Here is a 13,555-nt window from a genome sequence, read left to right as displayed (position 1 = left end):
ACAACCCAAGCTAAAGTTGGGGCATTAATAGGTAAGAATATGTCTCCGTGTATTTATTTGGGAGTGGGTGGTGGGCCCCAAAGATAAAAACAAAACAAAAAACAACTACACATACAAAGAAAAAAAATTTTCAAGCAATTAATCTTGAGACCTGGTAGTTCATTAACATTCTTTAAGATGAATATCCTTTTTTTCCAAAGACAAGTCAAATCCATCACCATCTTTTTAAAAAGAATCAACCAACCTAAGACTCGCCTGTATTTTGCTCGAGGTTTTTCCCAGGTCCTGCACTTCTGGCATGGATAGCAAAGGAGGAAAAGCATCAGCAGGCAGACACTCAGATTCGTGGACGTTGTTCTCGTGACACTTAGCCTACCCTGAAGGACTTCTCAATTCCACCAGTGCTTACAGCTACAGCTCTAATGCTGCTGTTTATAAAGTACTCGCTCACTTGACACTGTGGGAGCAAGCACCGTAGTGAGCTACGGCATTATCAGCCCCACCACAGCCCAAAGAGCTACCACTAACCACATACTGCACAAAGATAAACAGTGGGTTGTGTCCCCGGTCTTCATGGTGGGGAGGGGCTAGCACACTTACTATCACTACTTTACAAAGGGGAATGCGCAGCCCAGAAAGGTAACTTCACAGATCACCGGGCTGGGAATAGACAGGGCTATGATTTCAGGGGCCACAGCTTTACAAACATGTCTTCAGAGACACAAACTACAAAAGAATGACCCCCTGGAGAAGGCAGTAAAGATGACCAAAAACCAGCCAGGGAACATATTATCCTGACCCCAATATGTCATCATTGCTATTGGGGACATTTTAATGTCAAATAAAAAAAATCCAACTTTTGACACTTAGGGAATTAGTGGCATTGAAGGCAGCTGTATCAGCATCAGACATTTTCCTCCACAGTAATTACATATGAATTCAGAGAGCACTTTCACAACAGTTCAGGAGCCCCACGTGAGAAGCAAGCTTGAAGTCACTCTTACCAGTTGTACCAAAATGAATAAGAGCTTCTGCTCCATCCAGGGGAAAGAGGGGCAGAGAAGGAAAGGGAGGGAGGGACGAGGGAAGGAGGCAGAGAGAGTGGGGGATTAAGACATACAAAAGAGTGAAAAATAATGAATGAATCCTAAAATGGGTTTTTAAATGTTGGGAATAAATCATCCTGGTTCCACTTCACCCAGTTTGGCGAAGGCGCAGTCATCCCAAACCCCTCCTAGACTACTGTGTCCTTAGCCAAACACTTAATCGGAGTGCTCCCTACCAAGCGTGAAAATAAATTTGATTTTGGTTTAGCCAGGATTAGATTCTGAGCACCAATAAATTAAAAATAACCTTTATCTAATCTAGCAGGCCAGTCTCAGGCTTCCTGGCAACTCTCCACAGGCCCCTCTTGGTGAAGCTCTCTCCTTGAGTTCCTCTCCAGCAACTGTGAAATCACAGTGTGAGGTGGGAAAAGACAGCTCTTCACATGGCCTGGTTGTAATTCTTAACTCTGTGTTTGCCTAACTCGGCTAGAGATTGTTTGTGTCAAACAGAACTGCTGAGTGTCCATCTGCGAAAGGTACTTTTGACCTCAAAATGAATGAACACTTCCTCCCTCCGGAGGACCTTGGGGTCTCCTCGGCAAAAGAGACCAACATTTGCTTTATATGGAAGTGATTCCCATGCACACCTCGTTCTATGTTCACTCCGTTGGAAAACACTAAAGAGGAAGCATGGTACAAAGACCAACACAGCCAAAACCAGACATGAACCAAAGCAGCTGATACCCGGAGTATATAAAGATTTCCTATCACCATCATCATCATCAGCGTGTGCACACACGCGCGCACACACACACATACTCACACACACACACACACACATAGCCAAGAAACTTGAAGGCAGATGGTAAGTGAACAGTCAGCCCATCTCACTAGTCCTCCCAAACAGAACACACTGCTCTTCTGGAGTTCTCAATCTGATAAGACCCAACCAGTGCTAGTAAAACCTACTGAGAGCGGATTACACTATGCCCCAAACCCAAGTTAGAGCTAAAGATAAATTCTAATTATTTTAATAGTGTGGGCTATGGAACTGTTATAAATAGGCAAGATTCATTGAATAATCTCTTCTCTTAAAATGAAGATTACAGAATGTTCTCTTTACAGAGAAGACCATTCAATACAGTTAAGGAAGGAAGGTGAGGCACAAAAAGACAGAAATGCAAATATTTACCACACAAAGGAAAAAAATGTTTCTATGTTTCTGCCTCTTCTTCCAGCCACCTATGCACTTACCAGACATCCATCTCACTACCAAACAGCCTGGCAACTCCTGGTTGCAAACTCACTGCCAAACAGCTCAAAAACAACAACAAAAAAAAAACAGCAATAAAACAAACAAACAAACAAACCAACAAAGGCACCAGCATTCTGGTCCCCCTGAAGCTGCATCTGGTATAGATCCCTCAAGTGGTACTGAGACCGGTGATAAAATGGGTGAGAGAGTGGGGTGGGGAGTTGACTCTAAGGTGCTGAAGGAAAGGCAGATTCCTGGATCAGAATCCACCTCGCTTCCATCAGAACTGAACCATCAATCAAGGCACAGCAGCTTTCAAACCTCCCTTGGCCAGTGTCCAAAGGTCCACGCCTCTTGGACCTTTCCTTTTAAGGGAAACATTCCTTGTAAGGGAAGAATGAATTCCAATATTCTCATCATATCCAAAACTAATTAGCTTTTACGGCACAATTATCTCTGTTATAGAAAATGGTATGATTGTAAAGTTCAGCAAAAGGATCAGCACTAGATATTGGACCATCTCCTGCCGTGTGTGCTGCCCTCGGGTTATAACCTCCCAAGTTCTAGTTCCAGCTTTTGGGCTTTTGCTGTTGCTGCTAATACTTTCTCTTTCCCATATCTCACTCACCATGTCCACAGCACCAACAAAATACACATACGTGTGTGTGTGTGTGTGTGTGTGTGTGTGTGTGTGTGTGTGTAAGATAAAAAATAAATTCAGGCCAATATTCAACAAACTCCAGAAGGACCCATATTCTTTCCCAGGGTTTAGGAAGCCCTAGGTGATAAAATGAGAACCAATTTTGTGGTTTCATCTCTTTTTATACTCCTTTGCTCCATGCGCTGTTTGTGACCTCAGCTCCTCCCATGCTCCTATGCTCCATGTGCCCTTTATGACCTCAGCTCCTCCCATGCTCCTTTGCTCCATGTGCCATCTGTGACCTCAGCTCCTCCCATGCTCCTTTGCTCCATGTGCTGTTTGTGACCTCAGTTCCTCCCATGCTCCTTTGCTCCATGTGCCGTTTGTGACCTCAGCTCCTCCCATGCTCCTTTGCTCCATGTGCCGTTTATGACCTCAGCTCCTCCCATGCTCCTTTGCTCCATGTGCTGTTTATGACCTCAGCTCCTCCCATGCTCCTTTGCTCCATGTGCTGTTTATGACCTCAGCTCCTCCCATGCTCCTTTGCTCCATGTGCCGTTTGTGACCTCAGCTCCTCCCATGCTCCTTTGCTCCATGTGCTGTTTATGACCTCAGCTCCTCCCATGCTCCTTTGCTCCATGTGCCATCTGTGACCTCAGCTCCTCCCATGCTCCTTTGCTCCATGTGCCGTTTATGACCTCAGCTCCTCCCATGCTCCTTTGCTCCATGTGCCGTTTATGACCTCAGCTCCTCCCATGCTCCTTTGCTCCATGTGCCATCTGTGACCTCAGCTCCTCCCATGCTCCTTTGCTCCATGTGCCGTTTGTGACCTCAGCTCCTCCCATGCTCCTTTGCTCCATGTGCTGTTTATGACCTCAGCTCCTCCCATGCTCCTTTGCTCCATGTGCCATCTGTGACCTCAGCTCCTCCCATGCTCCTTTGCTCCATGTGCCGTTTATGACCTCAGCTCCTCCCATGCTCCTTTGCTCCATGTGCCATCTGTGACCTCAGCTCCTCCCATGCTCCTTTGCTCCATGTGCCGTTTGTGACCTCAGCTCCTCCCATGCTCCTTTGCTCCATGTGCTGTTTATGACCTCAGCTCCTCCCATGCTCCTTTGCTCCATGTGCCATCTGTGACCTCAGCTCCTCCCATGCTCCTTTGCTCCATGTGCCGTTTGTGACCTCAGCTCCTCCCATGCTCCTTTGCTCCATGTGCTGTTTATGACCTCAGCTCCTCCCATGCTCCTTTGCTCCATGTGCTGTTTGTGACCTCAGTTCCTCCCATGCTCCTTTGCTCCATGTGCAGTTTATGACCTCAATTCCTCCCATGCTCCTTTGCTCCATGTGCCGTTTGTGACCTCAGCTCCTCCCATGCTCCTTTGCTCCATGTGCCGTTTATGACCTCAGCTCCTCCCATGCTCCTTTGCTCCATGTGCCATCTGTGACCTCAGCTCCTCCCATGCTCCTTTGCTCCATGTGCCGTTTGTGACCTCAGCTCCTCCCATGCTCCTTTGCTCCATGTGCCGTTTATGACCTCAGCTCCTCCCATGCTCCTTTGCTCCATGTGCTGTTTGTGACCTCAGTTCCTCCCATGCTCCTTTGCTCCATGTGCAGTTTATGACCTCAATTCCTCCCATGCTCCTTTGCTCCATGTGCCGTTTGTGACCTCAGCTCCTCCCATGCTCCTTTGCTCCATGTGCCGTTTATGACCTCAGCTCCTCCCATGCTCCTTTGCTCCATGTGCCATCTGTGACCTCAGCTCCTCCCATGCTCCTTTGCTCCATGTGCCGTTTGTGACCTCAGTTCCTCCCATGCTCCTTTGCTCCATGTGCCGTTTATGACCTCAGCTCCTCCCATGCTCCTTTGCTCCATGTGCTGTTTATGACCTCAATTCCTCCCATGCTCCTTTGCTCCATGTGCCATCTGTGACCTCAGCTCCTCCCATGCTCCTTTGCTCCATGTGCTGTTTATGACCTCAATTCCTCCCATGCTCCTTTGCTCCATGTGCCATCTGTGACCTCAGCTCCTCCCATGCTCCTTTGCTCCATGTGCCGTTTATGACCTCAGCTCCTCCCATGCTCCTTTGCTCCATGTGCTGTTTATGACCTCAATTACTCCCATGCTTTTTTGCTCCATGTGCCATCTGTGACCTCAGCTCCTCCATGCTCCTTTGCTCCATGTGCAATCTGTGACCTCAGGTCCTCCCATGCTCCTTTGCTCCATGTGACACCATCTTGATGCCCCTTAAGCCCACCAGACAGACTCTGGCTTCTGTCTGAAGGAATTGTCCCCATTTTCTGCCTCTTGACCCCTGACTCTTAGGTAGATCTTAGCTACTGACTCCACAGAGAGGTCTTCGCTGATCACGAGAATGCATCCCTCCCTCTTCCTCTGCTCTTGCACTGTCCTTCATAGAACACATTAATGGGCATACACTTACACATGCGCATTGTGTGGCTCCCATCAGAAGGTAAGGTCCATTAGAACAAAGGCTCCATCAGTTTGTGTTTGCTGTACTCCAGACCTGAGAGAGGTCTGACATACAATATTTATTGAATTAATGAGTGGGGAAGAGATAGCAAAGCCACATTCACAAAGTTCATCAACGATGTACCTTAACATCGTTAAGGTACAGATAAGTAAACAGAAAAGTAGTCAAGGCTATCTCACCACTCACACTAAACTACTGGAAGTCAATACAGACAGGCAGCTTTGAAGTCTGCTAGTGTCCTGCCCCTGCCCCATCAAATAAAAGCTGACAATAAAGTGATTAATATTATTAGTATTGCTTAGGATAGGCTGGTAATGATCCCAGGGTGTCCCTAAGGAGGCCGTCACACAGGTGGGTTACATAGCTCTTCAGAACACAAATGAGCAGAGACAGAACTAGCTTGGAGAGTCCACAAGGGGTTATGGATATGGAGGAGAACAAAGAGTCCAAGGAAACCAAGTATTTTGCAAACAGGTTCATAAAACTCATGGGAAGGCAATGAGAAGCAATTACTCCCACTCTCCCCAGTCAACCAACCAGAGATGCTCTTGCCTTCCTAATTGCGGGGCGCTCTCCTTCCATGTTGGCATCCTTCCCCCGTGATAACTACTCTAGTACATTTCCTAAACCCAGCTGAGGTTAACTGACATGCACACACACACCGTGAGGCTTCAATCAAGTTTCTATTTATCACGAGTCAAACACGAGAACTCTTGGGCTCTAGCCCATTTGTCTCACCATGTGTTCCAAACCCTCGTAAAATCTCATGACCAGGGCTCTGCCACACAATACCTGCCAAGTCAAGTACTGAGTGTCTTTCCCCACACAAGCTTCAACCACCCTACATTTACTGCAAAGTCAATGAGCCAAACCTACAGCTTTCTTTATGAATCTAAAGTGGCTAATTTTGGAATTTTTTTTCCCGGGGGCTTTCTTTCTCCCGGCTTAACGTCTTTGCTGACTTAGGCAGTATTTTGAAGGATTGGTACAGAAACCACCATAGTCACTCATTATGATAATGCAAGTCTTCTAAAAAGACTCCTCTGTCTCCCCTGTGATAACTTTCGCCGTCTACCGAGTCAGCAAGAGAGAGAGGACATTCATATGAAAATCGGAAGTTCTGAGGGCTGCTCAGTATTTACTCGGCCGGCCAAGGGAGCTTCTTTGTGTAATGCAGGTGACTTTTCTTTAGAGTGCTGCTAGAAGTTTGATGCAACAAGGGGCAGCTTAAGAAAATAACCATATATTCTCTCACATAAATAACCTATCTGTTGGGAGCCACCTGGAGGCACAGGTGGTCCTGCAGTTTGGAGGTAGCCATGTGGGGCTGAGCACCCCTGCCTGCACCCTTGCCTGCACATGCTCAGACCAGCAAAATGGCATTAACCAATCAGGACAGCGTTCAAGCTGCTCCACCGTTTAAAAGCAACTGCCTCGGGGCCCAACGCTCTCTCTCTAAGCTTTCTCTCGTCCCTGCTCTATCGTCCCTTCCCCCAATTTTCCTCAAGGGAATGCTCCAAATAAAGATGTGACCAGAGAAGGAATTCTCGTTTTTGGTGGGGTTCATTCCTGCTGGACGGGATGGCGCCCCGCAACTGGTGCTCGAAACCCCGGACGCTGAGGGACCCTGACAACTACGCCGGGGGACCCTGAGAAAGCCCGGGAGAAAAAGCCAAGATCAGACACCAGCACAGAGAGCCTTGAATTTCAGAACTCTGAGAACATGGAGCGGTGAGTGACGTCGGTTGAAATCCCCAGAAAGGGGAGGAAAAGAAATGTAAAAAGGAATTTCAAAGGATAGGCCTAAATAGAAAAGAAAATACAAAAAAAAATCAAAGTTAAGGTATCTGAAAGAAGGTACAGAAAGCAACGGGGAAGAAAAATCCCTTAAGTTCAGTGCAGGAGGAATGTGAACAGCAGCAAAAAGGCGAGGTAACTAAGGCGGGACTTTGAGGACGAAGGGGTACGGGAGACCGCGGCTTCCGCTCCCTCTCCGTCCACCTGCGTACTCGCTGTTAGAGACTGGAGGCAACAGTCTCGTAGGGAGGCGGGCTTGATCGAGTTCAAAGACTGCCTTTCCTATTCTTAAAGAGCCACAGAGCTTTTGGAGGTGATTTTCGCCTAATTTTGTTAAGAGAGCTCAGTCTCTGGCTCTCACGTACAAAAAACTTTAATTTTTGACTGAGAAAGACAAGCTGCTTGATCGTGCTGAGAGTGCTGGCGGCAGCCGGCCCGCCTTTGAGCGGTAATGCCTGATTAGAAACACGGAAGTGGGCCAGGCACGGTGGTGCACACCTGTGATCCCAGCTACTCAGGAGGGAGACGCAACCGGTTGCTGGCGGGGAGTTTGCTGGGGGCCTACGGAAAGCCAGATCGCCATGGCGACGGGCAGGCTAAAGTCCGTGTGTCATCAGAGGCTATATGTCCCGGCCTTCTGGCGGGGCTATGGTTTTTGGAGGACTTTTTCAGCACCTGAGCGGACTCGCCTGACTGAGGCGGAAGCTGCGTGGTGAGCAGCGGCGCCATAAAAAGCAGAGAGGAGCTAAATCGGCTCTACGGAAAAACTGTGTTTCCATAGCATCATGGGCGGGCGGAGATGAGTTCCCAGAGAACGGGGCTCCGCGCACGGGCAGACCGGGCCCTCCACGGGTGGGCGGATGCCCCCCCCCCTCGCCGGAGCTTGAAAAAGACTCACAGCCGGCGGTGCGAGTTCATTGCCTGAGGTGAAACGGCGAGCCCGCGCACGGCCCGGGGCAGAGCCATGCCTTTGGGCCATGCGGAGCGCGCCATAATGGGCTTCAGAGGCGGAACTGTGGCAGCCGCCGCCTCCGCTGCTGCCGCCCTCAGTCAAGGTCGCCAAGAATTCAGTCAGATAAAAACATTTATCCCCTAAACAACGTCCCTTCGTCAGCAGGAAGTAGCCAGATCGATGCTACGCCCATTCTCCCTTAAAAACTGGTCGTGATTATCATAATAAAGGCATGTTTACCTGGTTAACGTATCCTAGGTAACAAAGAAAGGCGGACCTTTTGCCTGAGGCACCTGGTGAGATAAACAATGTTACCTAGAGGTTTTTCCATCTGAATAGGGGAGCTGGAGAGATGGCTCAGCGGTTAAGGGCATTGCCTGCTCTTCCAAAGGTCATGGGTTCAATTCCCAGTGACAACTGCTTTGGTTTTTAGACATAAGAGGGGGAATACACTACCAGTGACAGCTTCCCCCAGAGAAAGGATTTCTCTTGCATTCTTTACACTTAATTTTTAATTCAAAATTTTGCTGGTACAGGCAAACAAGATTTGCTTTTTGAAACAGAGACCTGCAGATCTCTAAGTTCAAAACCAGCCTACTTCCAGTACTGATTGTGCTGAATTTTTACACTGAGAGTTTTTAATACTCTTAAATGTTTATTTGGGAGGAGAGTTTTGTTTATGTTTTTCTAGGAATGCTGACATACATCTGGATGCCAGCGAGACCGACCAGAGAGATAAAGAAGATGACCCAGTGGATGCTGAGTGTCCTGCTGTGGAAGATTCATGCGGAGACAGCAGAGATGACCTTCTGGGCGGTGCCAAGAGCAGCTGTTTCACACCATCGACTTGAGCAACACCCTGTGCAACCTCTTATCTCTTACTCTACTTTGCCTTTTCCTTCCTTAGGAATGGGTGGGAGCAGAGATATCCTTGGCATGCTGCGTCTAGGTGGGGACCAGATTGGAAAATAGTTTTGCCTTATTGCTCTTAAAGACAATAATTAGGGGGAGATGTTGGGAGCCACCTGGAGGCACAGGTGGTCCTGCAGTTTGGAGGTAGCCATGTGGGGCTGAGCACCCCTGCCTGCACCCTTGCCTGCACATGCTCAGACCAGCAAAATGGCATTAACCAATCAGGACAGCGTTCAAGCTGCTCCACCGTTTAAAAGCAACTGCCTCGGGGCCCAACGCTCTCTCTCTAAGCTTTCTCTCGTCCCTGCTCTATCGTCCCTTCCCCCAATTTTCCTCAAGGGAATGCTCCAAATAAAGATGTGACCAGAGAAGGAATTCTCGTTTTTGGTGGGGTTCATTCCTGCTGGACGGGATGGCGCCCCGCACCTATCTACAAAGTTTTGAGCCTTTTTGTATTTATTTATTCATTTCCCTATTTTAGTCTTGCCCAGGTCTACTATCTTCCCCGCAGAAACTCCTCTCCCAGAATGTAGGGAACACCTAACGTATAATCCTGCTTTTCTGGGATGTGTTCAGCAGCAGCTTCATTTTGCTGTGAATGCCGACTAGACCTCCCAGTTGCCTCCTCTCCTAAGAGGAAGCCTTCCTTGTGAACCGCCCTGGGGAAATCACCATTAGGCACCCAAGGCTTTATTGCCTAAGCATCCCCATTATGACATTCTCTACTCCTGTTAAGTCTACCCACTCACCCTGGCATCTCAAATCTTGTACCAACATGAGCTTCCTGAAGAAGAAAACACTCGGGTAGGAGTTAAAAGCTTCAAGCCCACACTGAGCCCAGAGTTCTTATATTCATTTTGTTCACGCTCCCTCTACCCCTCCCCCTCCCCTATCACAAACCTAATCCCTGCCTCGCCGACCAGCTCTTACATCACACTTCTTCGCCTTTTCCTGTTACTGAGGCATCCACCTGGTTCCAGCCACAGACACCCGTCTTTGGCTCCGCCTGCTTCTCGTCCACTGGGTCTGACACACGGCCTTAGTGTGACAGTGCGTAGACATTAGCCACACAGAGCCTCAGAGGCCAACCTCAGCAACCTCTGTACCACAGCTATAATAGGAACCAGAGTTCTGCCTGCAGGGACGGGACAAGTCCTAGTTCTGGAGACAAGAGAAGCTTTATCCTCCCCATCCTGGTACCTCAGATTTCAAAGCACCAGTCCTCAGGTGCCTGAGTGCACAGCCAGCAAGTCAAGGGCTGCAGCGCTGTCTCCCCTGCTGACCAAGGATCATTCCACTCTTATCAACCCATCTGCTTCCAGGACCTGGAAACTCAATGCCTGGAATTCTTCTGCTGCTGGAAGGCTGATGGCGGCAGCGAGGGCCCTTTATTCTAATCATATCCATTTCATTGCTATCAAAACACATATCTGAGCATTGCTCAGGGATTACAATACAAACCAAGTTAAACAGGTTTATTAAATAAAATGCTCCCTTCTAAGCACGTGCGATCAGAAGCTGAGGGCCGTAACAGAGACTTTATTAGGAAGCAGAGTAAAATGTTGCCGTTGTAGAGCAAGCCAGCCTGGGTGCACGTCGAGGCTTACCTTTCCCAGGCTGCCCAGCCTTGGTCAGAGTGTGTGTTATTGGGACTGGAAAGATGACTCAGCGGTTAAGAGTACTGTCACCTCATCCAGAGGATTAGGGTTCAATTCCCACCACCCATGTGGCAGCTCACAGATGTCTGTGACTCCAGTTCCAGGGGACCTGACACCCTTAACAGACTAGAGCTCATGTGTATGTGCCCACGTGTTGAAGATAGAGGACACCTTTCAACTATCAGTAGTTAAGTCTCCCATGGTGACTTCGGGAGTCTGAAGTCAGGTCATCAGGCTCTGAGTGGCAAGTACTTTTGTCCACTAAGTATCTCAGTAGCCTGATGTGTCACGTTTGGTGTCTCATTTTCGGTATCCATATCATGACCATGACAATGTCTCTCATGGACTGTTTTTTTGTTTGTTTGTTTGTTTGTTTGTTTATTTGGTTTTTTTCCCTTAAGAATGTCAGTTGTCCAGGCAGTGCTTTAGAAAATGCTAGTTACTCCAAGTCTCAGAAAAAAAAAAAAAAAGCTAAAACAGAAAACCACTGCAATTGCTATGAGGCATCAGGATTATGGGATCTGGGCCCAGACAGGCGATGTCATTTTGTGGCCTCTGTAGATTAAATATGTTTTCTCTCACTCCTCTCTAGGAGATGTGGAATAATCCATTTCTTTATTCCCTTGACTGTAGGCTGGCCGCACAGCTATTCCAAACAACAAAAGTGGCCCTTTAGTGCCAGTACTACGTTTTAAGAAATCTAGCAGCAGGGCTGGGGCTAATGGGCAGGGTGCCTTCCCAGCACACGCAAAACCCTGGGTTTTCACCCTCAGCACTACACAAATTAGGTATGGTGGCACACGCCCATAATTCCAATAGGTGAGCTCAAGAGGCTACAAAGCAAGTTCAAGACCAGCCTGGGCTACACAAGAGCTTATCTCAAACCATTCCTGCCATACACACACACACACACCAAAAAAGAAACCTGCAAACTTAAACCCACTCCTGCCATGACATCAGGAAACTGTGAGCAGCCACCAGAGCGAGCTACATGGAAGAGAAGAGAGCTGCTCTGCCGGCTCAGGGACAAAAGCAGCCCCTCAGCCATGTGTTTAAGACCCTCACTCTGGTCAGCACACTGGGTGCTGCCAAACAGCAAAACCATGAACAACAGTACTATACTTTGAAAGGTTTATTTTAATTTTATTCATATGTGTGTCTACAATTACATATCTGTACATGTGTGTGTGCACCCACAGAGGCCAGAAGAGAGTATTCGGTACCCTAGAGCTGGAGTTTCTGGCAGTTATGAGCCACCTGACTTCCACAGACTCTGGCCCTTGTAAGAACACCAAGCACTCTTAACCACTGAACCATCTTTCCACACCCCTGACTGTTATTTTAAGTGCATAAATTTTGAGTGTGTTAGATAACTATTGACACGGAAAAGAGTGGGAAACCATCTCAAACTAAGCATTTAACATCAGTTCCAGGAAGGAAAGCAGTAGGCATCCAGAAACTCAAACATCTGTAAGACACCTACCTATGTGCCAAACTCCACACCGTGCCTTGTTCTGTTGTTTATTGTCTAAGTCAGCGCTAAGCAGTTTATTACAGTGCCATGCGATTCTTTAAAGACAGAGATACAAAATATAGAGCATGGGGAAACTGGGTGATCTTTCAAGCTGCTTGCAATACTGATGTAATTAATCTGTGGCGAAGAATAAGCACATCCATGAAATGGCTATGCACACACACACACACACAGGATAATCTATTCAAAGAACAGCTTTCTTCCAGAGAGGTGTGCCTCTTAACTAGAGTGTCAATAAAGCCACAGGGGATGTCATGCAGCAAGTAAAGGAGGAAGACCTGGCAGCATTGCCTCTGCTCTGCATGGGAGTGAACAGAGCAAATGCAAAAGACTTCAGAGAAACGGGCAGAAGACAGCATCACTTCAGCAGCGGCAATCTCCACAGCGCAGTGACGGAGGATTTCTGCCCACTCAGTGTTCAAGTAATATGAAAAGGGCAAAGAATAAAAGTTGATTGCTTCAGAAATTTCCTGAATAAAATAACATTTCTTCATCTCCGGAGGTTTTAAGGAGTACCAGGAAATGGAAAACTTTACAAATACGTCCTGATGTTTCCACATAAATAAGTGGCTGTCTACCAGACAAGCAGACCATGCAGACAGCTATTCCTTAAGAATGAGAGAACTTGAGCATCGTCTCGATGCTACTGCAACTCAAGACACACTCTTTCCAAAATCTGACTTGGTCTAAGAGTCAAGCGGAGTGACTGGCTGTGAAGCACAGTTCGCCCCCTGACTGGCCCCACGCGGTCTACAGAGAGAAATAACTGCTGGCTGAAACTGAAGCCGACGAGGAAGACACCCAAGGTTTCCCTTGACGAGCTTTGGCAGAATTTGACTTAATGCTATTGAAAGTGTGGCCTATTCCGTTTCCTGACCGAGAGGGGAGTGAGGCTGAACGTGAATCGTTTAATTTCTCAAGGCATTTTTAATTTGGCTGATGATGAAATCCTTCTTTAACCTCATGTTAAAAAAACAGTCTGCAGTCTTTGACAGGGACAGGGAACAGCTAAGAAAACAAATCAGAAGTTCATGCTTCTCAAATTTCCAGCCCTCTCTGTATTTATTCTGACTACTGCCTCGACAGTTCAAACTTGATGCAAGCGTTTTGGGGTGGAAACAAAAATATACTGTGATGTTCAGAGAAAGAGGCAATTTATCCTCCTGTAATCAATTCACAGGGTCTTGAAATGTTATCATTCAAACTAAAGGGTTACAAAATAGACAAAAGGAACACATTGAGGAATTTCCTGTTTTTATCTTAGCTCTTA

At 47.5% G+C, this 13,555-nt stretch overlaps 1 protein-coding gene and 1 pseudogene across 2 annotated transcripts in view; one reads left to right on the top strand and one right to left on the bottom strand.

Moving 5' to 3' along the window:
• Mcc (MCC regulator of Wnt signaling pathway) overlaps positions 1 to 13,555 on the bottom strand; it is a 378,705-nt gene that overhangs the window by 215,355 nt on the left and 149,795 nt on the right. The gene's annotated exons all lie outside the window — the stretch shown is intronic.
• Positions 7,982 to 8,162, top strand: LOC148119999 (Nuclear RNase P; annotated as a pseudogene).

Source organism: Myodes glareolus, chromosome 13 (assembly GCF_982192425.1).
Source record: "Myodes glareolus chromosome 13, mMyoGla1.1, whole genome shotgun sequence".
Taxonomy (NCBI): Eukaryota; Metazoa; Chordata; class Mammalia; order Rodentia; family Cricetidae; genus Myodes; species Myodes glareolus.
Note: the sequence above shows the minus strand (reverse complement) of the source record. Positions and strands in the feature narration are given on the sequence as shown.